Genomic DNA, 7089 nt, shown 5'->3' on the forward strand with positions numbered 1-7089 from the left:
CTTGAGTACAAACTGGATCTGTTCCCATCATCTTGCTACCAGGTGGGAACTGAAACTGAAGCCAACACAGCAGAAGGCAGAGCCAGAGACAGAATAAATCGAGACCTGAAATCTTCATCTAATCTGCCAGTACAGCAGTGCTGGAGCCAGTCCTCTCCATAGACATTTTAGTTATGTGAGCCAATAAATTCTCTCTGTATCAAGTCAATTTGGATCAAATTTTTACACCTCAAACCGGAAGCGTCCTGACTTTCACGTTACCCAACAGTCAGATATGGGCATGGCGGGGCAGTATATTGAAATGACAATGTAATTAGAAATGAAACTGAAACTCATTTTGTTTAACATGTCATGTTACAGACAGTAATGAAATAGGAGTAAGGTGTTTGTGAAGAATTGGGTGTATTATATCATGCCAAGCTTCCTCTCCTCAGTAGTGAGTCTAGCAACTCATCCAAACCTCTGCACTAAGAGACTTGACCCAACTGTAGTGTGGTTTCCAGCACTATAAGGCCATGTCCTTAGGATGATCCCAGCCCCCATTAAAGTGCCTGCCTGAGAAAGCACAACACTGCCAGGAGAATTTGTTCTAGCCAACATTTGATCATAGACCCCTGACCACTCTTTCTTTTTAGTAAATCTCTCTTTCTTAGAGATTTACTAAAAAGGTCATGCTGTTGTGAATATGTATCTCTTATTACTTAGGAGTGTCTCTCTCAAGCACCAGAGAACCATTCCTTTGAAGTGTAAACACCAGGACAGAGAGGGCCTCCGTCTCCCCATCTCTATTGGAGTGTAGAATCCTAACTTCCATACTACTGGCTAATAGACACAGACATGGCCAATCTGATCACATTGACATTGACCACCTCCCTAGCAGTTCCACCTCTCTGACTCTACTGAGCTGCACCCTCTCCCCTCTCCCTCATTCTTCCCTTAAAACACCCGATCATCTCTGCACAAATCAGAATGGAATCCAACCTTTTCCCTTACTGTAAGTAATTACTGAATAAATACTGTTAAAATATGATTCTGACTATCTAGTGTAAAATGGTTAATGAATGGATTATGTGATATTGGTAGTCCCTTTAGGAGGCTCGCATAATGATCCAAATGGGAAAGAATTGGAACTTTTTAGGGTATAGAACCTAAGTAAAGCCAAGTAGTTAGAGTCAAGAGAGCTGTTCATGAAATAAATTGTAATTTTGTAATTTGATTAAATATGGGCGGATAAGGACTGAAAAATGATAGACTGTAGAATAGGCTTGAGGAATGCTATAGATCATAAATTCACTTTGGTCAGGTTTTGAGGTAGATGGAGACATATACTGGGGAAATTGAGTAGGCAGGTAGATATGTGGATCTGGACCACAGAGGACTGATATGGCTATATGTATATGTAAATTCAAAAGAAATTGATATAGCGAGAGCAAATGAAAAAGTTATGGGCATGATGAAATAGCCTGGAAAGAAAAGAGGATCCCTTTGATATTCTTTGTGGTCTCATTCTCCTCTATCAGACCTTTAAATGTTGAAATCTCTTTAGGGCTCCATCTTAGAGCATAAGAATAGGACGAAGATAGGGTGTCACAGACGGCAAGATGGGAGGGGTGTTTAACAGTATCAACTGCTACTGAGAGATCAAATAAGATTTAGACTGATTAATGCCCATATGATTTAGCTTTCTGGAAGTCATTGGTGACTGCATCAAGAGCTGTGGCAATGAGTATAATAACCATCAAAATGAAAGTGGTATCTTAAAAATAAGTCTAGAATCTCAGTATTAACATATCGCACTCTATTTTTTTAACCTAATCATGAGCCCATGCTAAAAAGATTCATTGTGAGTCCTGATGAAACCTGTCCCTTGAGGTGTAATTAAAATGAAAATAATAACTTTTCTGTTTTGTAGTGAAGTGATCCTTGTGTGAAAATGAGATCTCAACAGAAATGTTCCTAAATGCAGAGTGATCTGATAATAGTGTCATTGCTTCCAACATTCACCTAGCAAAAACTTTATTCTAATTAAACAACCAAAGTGTTTTCAGCTAAAAACGAAGTCTAAAGTTGAGACTACCAAGTTCAGCAAGCCTACATCACCATTTGGATGCCATGAGTTTGTGAGTTTGCTAATTCAGAGGAAAACTTAGCCAGCCCTATTTGAATAGCACCTTCTAAGTAAACAGGAGCTGAAGAATTGAGTTTGGGCTGACTAGCTGAGTTGTAGTTGGAGGCTAGTAGTCTGGAGAAAGGAAGTCTGACCCCTTACCCTTGACCACTTTCTCATTCGGTAATTCCCTGAAAGCAGTCTGTTAAAGAAATTGTGGTATTTAGTAAAGTAGAGATGATATGATTATTTGATAAGACAAAATTTATTTAAATATTATTCTTTGTGAAAATGAGAAGTGAAGCAGGCCAAACCTTTAATATTCACTGTCAGGTGCATCTGCACCCACACAAGCTGTTTCTGGAGACATCTGCAGGAACAGAGCAAGTATCGCTTTTCAGACCAAGTTTCTGTCTTAAATTTAAGGGACAGCTGCTTCTATTTGGAAAAAGGCAAGAAGAGTATAAATTCAAAACATGTGCTACAAGCCCCTTCCAAAGCTTAACAATTCCAACAGCAGGAGACACTGATCTTTTTTTTTTTTTTTCCCTTCCCTGTATATCCCCATAAAAATGGCTAATTCGTTAAAAAAAAAAAAAAAAAGAAGAAGAAGAAGAAAGCATACATGGAGTACCTATTGCTTGTTAAGATAGTATTAGGTACTAGGATGTAAAATGAAGTTATGTGATACCTTTACCTCAAGAAATATACATTGTGATACCTTTACCTCAAGAAATGTACATTGTGATACCTTTACCTCAAGAAATGTACATGGTGTGGCACATAATTAAATATATTACAATTTAAAAATGATCATCGGTGTAATGGAAGTATAAGAAAACTAACATGAGAATATGACTCAGAGTAGAATGGGAGGAGATTGACTTTACAGAGTGTGGGACTGTGGAGCTGTACTCGGAGGGCAAGTATCTTTTTAATGAGGACCAAAGGATGGTTTATGGATAGAGGGACTGCATGAGAAAAGCATTGCAAAGATGAAAGGACATGGCTCATTAAAAAAAACAGTTGTCTGCGAGCAAAGCAAAGACAAGCAGAATATAATGATTGTTTCTGTTCTGTCCGAAGGTTAACACATGGCAAAGGACTTAAAAATTGTATTTAATTATTTACTGCTCGTAAATGCTGGATAGAGGGAAAAGGGAAGAAAGAGAAATCTCTTTACTAGAGATGAAGAGGAATATAAAGAAGCATATGCATTCTATTTTGGGAGTTGTGATTCTCTGGGTTCTGACTGAGCATCTGTACTTCCAACCTGTGGGAACTTGGGCAAGTTATTCAACCACCCTGAACCTTGGTTTGTTCATCTATAAAACGGGCATAACATTACTCTCTTAATAGTGTATTTTGGTGTATAGCGACAATATATGCAAAATGTTTGGACTTGTGCCTGACAAATAGTAATTCCATATAATGTTTAGTCTTTATTTTTTGTCCCAAAAGCCTCGTTCACTTATTTGATAGAGTACAGCTCCACCTACTGGTGAATAGGAATCGCTATTATTGTCTGTCTAGACTCTAATAACATTTTTAAGGGTGTAGGCATCATAGATGGCGAGATATTTTAATTAATTTTTTCTCACTTATTTTTTCCCTTCACAGTTCCCTTATTGCAGTAGGCACATGGCCTTGTACTTCTTTTTCTCAAAGGACAGCAAGTGTTAAAATAGAAAGTTAAAGCCACCTGCTTTGGCTTTCAAAAAGCCAAAGACCTTTAGAGAAAATATGAGATTCTCACGTGTGGACAGACTGCCTTAAAAAAAAAAAAAAAACCTAATGAGATTCTTTTCTTTAGACTAGGAAGAGACATCTGGAGCTGATAGAGGAGCTGGTATGAAGAATGGCCTATTTTCCTCCTGGCAGCTCTGCTGAGGAGGCAGAAATGCCCACAGGCATTTTAGAGTTTAGGAAGGCAAACCAGAGTCCCAGAGTCCAAGGCTGGCCCAAGCATGACACAAGATAAGCCTGGGGGGTGGGGGCGGGGGCGGGGACAAGTAGCCTGGGATGCTGCTATCTTTGCTGCAGCCTGTGTGTCTCTACGACAGAGAATACCACCAGCACAACTACTGATATCTCCTTGAAACTGGGCGAGACACCAGGAAATCCCTGGAATGACTGAGGTCCTCTTTTGCCTGCCAATCCATAGACTGGTTGTACAGTATTTGCTACTGAATTTTATAAAATAGAATAATCTGATTTGCTCACCGAAGCTTGTGGCTGCACACTAGCACATCTTGCCTATAAATGAAAATAAAGAATTTCAGACAAATCCATATAATTCTTCCCTTTCTCTGTTTTGTTTTCTACATCTTGTTACAAGATAAAGATAATAGGGTGGAACTGGGAAAGCTAAGTCTCCCAGGTTTTCAAACTAGTCTTTAACTCATTTAAAAAGAACTCTAAGGTTATAATATCCACCAGAAGCCACTGTAAATCTAGGCCACATTCATTTACTCAGTTTGTCTCCATTATTCTCTCATCTCATTCTGAGACCCTTTCATCATCATCTGCTTCCTTTCTCTGGTCTTCAAGAAACCAAATTTCTTCACACTGCCTACTTACCAAAAATACTCCTAAAATTTCCCATTCCTTAATTTTTATTAAAATCTTAAACATTCATTATTACTATCTGTCTCATGGGATTGATCTGATTATCTAAGTAATTTAGAATAAGACTAGAAAGAAAATAAATTTTCCATAGGATATTTACATTTTGTTAAGATGAAGGACAGGTCAGTTATTAGAAAGCATGAGAGAAATACATTTAACATAGGACAATGTCTTGGGCTCCTGCCTATTTAATGCTTAGTTTGCCAGGATTTCAAATATGTGAGATCAATTTTGCACCTGTAAGTAAAAATCTGCTCCTAAGCTTGGAAGTGAAAGAAGCCTTCAACTGATACCTTGAAGCCCTTCCAATTAAAAATATAATAATTATTTCAAGTACATTAGCTCACTTGATCTTCGTGATAACGCTTTATGGTAGGCAGGACTGGCACCACCATTACCAATTACTCATACCTCACAATGTTAAACATGTAAACTTTTTCTGAACTCAAAATTTTGCAGACTTTTTTTTTTAACTTTTTCTCACTAATGCAATTATAATTATTCATTTTGAAGAGTCTTTATAATTTTATTCTACAATGAATATTCATAGTGTGAGAGTTTTACGTAAAATTCATTGCCTCTGGCTCAGAATAATAAATGTATAGAAAAAAATTTAGTTTGACTTCAAAGACTGATTAGATTGAAAGTCACTTAGAGGCTTCTAGTTCTTCCTGATTGAAAGCCCAGAAACTAGCTACCTGAGGCTACTGGAAAATCAAATATAACATGCCCTTCTGTGTTTAAATGGCTCTGTTCATACTCTCTTCCTAGGTCTTCAGCTCCACAGTGAAATCTTTTGTTTATGGTTCTGCACTTAAGAATTTATCACATGTTAAAATCATAATTACCAGATGCTAAAGCTAAAAGCAACCTTAAAAACAATTTATACCAGTCTTATTTTTCAGATTTAGGTCAAGGGTCTAAGATCCATAAAATGAACAGATTTTCTGAGGCCACAAATACAGTCACAGTTGGAAAGCTGGCATTAAGTCTTGGTTTCCTGTTTCAGACTCTAACACTGTTCTGTGACTCTAACTTCACACTACTGTCTGCTCCATGAACCAGATTCCACACTAGAGTCAGGCAGGTTAAAACCCACCTACTGTCCCTTCCCCACAAGCACACACTTTTAAAGCCATTCCTTTATCTGAAAGTCAGTACTGATGTCCTTCCCCTATCCCTTCCTGTTAATCAATCAATTCTGTCTATTAGAGAAAAGTAGGGGTCCAAAAAAATTAGAAACAAGTAATAAGAATTTGATATTTCAAATTAAATTTGAATTAAGTGAGTTAATACAGAAAAGTGCTTGTAATGGTGTTCCAAAAAGAGTGAGCATTGAATAAATACTCGCAAACATTACATTCCTATATGGGCCTATATTGGCACCCGAAGTCCTTTTTTAGTCTTTGGTGCCACAGTAGTGGACATCCAGGCTGGTGAAGTTCAGATTTCCATGGCAATCTGTTAGCATTTGGGAGATCTGACCTCAGAAGCAGATTAGTGTTTTTGAGAACTTTGTTCACGAAGAAATAGGTTATAGGTAAGGAACACTTTAATTGTGGCCAAAACAGGATCAAGCATACAGGTCATGGGAATCACAAATGCTGCCTTTTGTGCAAATAAAGTGTGAAAATCTTCGATGGGCTAAAATGGCTGGGAAAAAAATAACTCTAGGAACATAATACTTTAAACTCAAACTCGTACTTTCTTGCCCCTCAATTTCCTTTTGCAGTCCAACAAAGGCCTTTAGTGTTATTCGAAGTTCTTTATTCTGTGCTATCCATCTTGAAATGTGTTTTATGTTTAAGTCAGCTTGAATTCTCTTTCCCAGCCTGTAATTTTTTTTCTCTCCATCCCCTAGGCCTTGAAAACCTATGTATACAGACTTAGAAGAATATACTAACTCCTCATCCTGTTGGCTATTCTCTAGGTCTGTCTCTATTTGCAGCAAATATCCCACAGTTGCTTCAGTGGTGTCAAGTCATTTGTTGAAATGGCAAACAATCTGATCCAGGTGAGAAGATGTACAGCAGAAAATGATGCTAAATTGTGGCAGTGATAACCTAGCTCATCTTAAGAAACAGACAAAATTGATCTTCTACCACCCTATCAGGAACTTAGTGCTTGATTTACCATCATTCCAGTGACTGTGGTTCATACTACAGATAACTGGAGAAAAGATTCCTTATAAAACCTACACTACTTTCTTTATTGTTATGTCCCTGATTGTCACCTTATTGTAACAAGACAATTCTTTCTTCTGAGATAGATGACAGAGCATGAGCGTCCTCAAATAACATCGACTAACTTGCCCCAGAGTCCTTGACCAGGCCATTCATCTCTTGAAATACATT

Source organism: Pteropus alecto, unplaced genomic scaffold (assembly GCF_000325575.1).
Source record: "Pteropus alecto unplaced genomic scaffold, ASM32557v1 scaffold146, whole genome shotgun sequence".
In the NCBI taxonomy this organism is placed as follows: domain Eukaryota; kingdom Metazoa; phylum Chordata; class Mammalia; order Chiroptera; family Pteropodidae; genus Pteropus; species Pteropus alecto.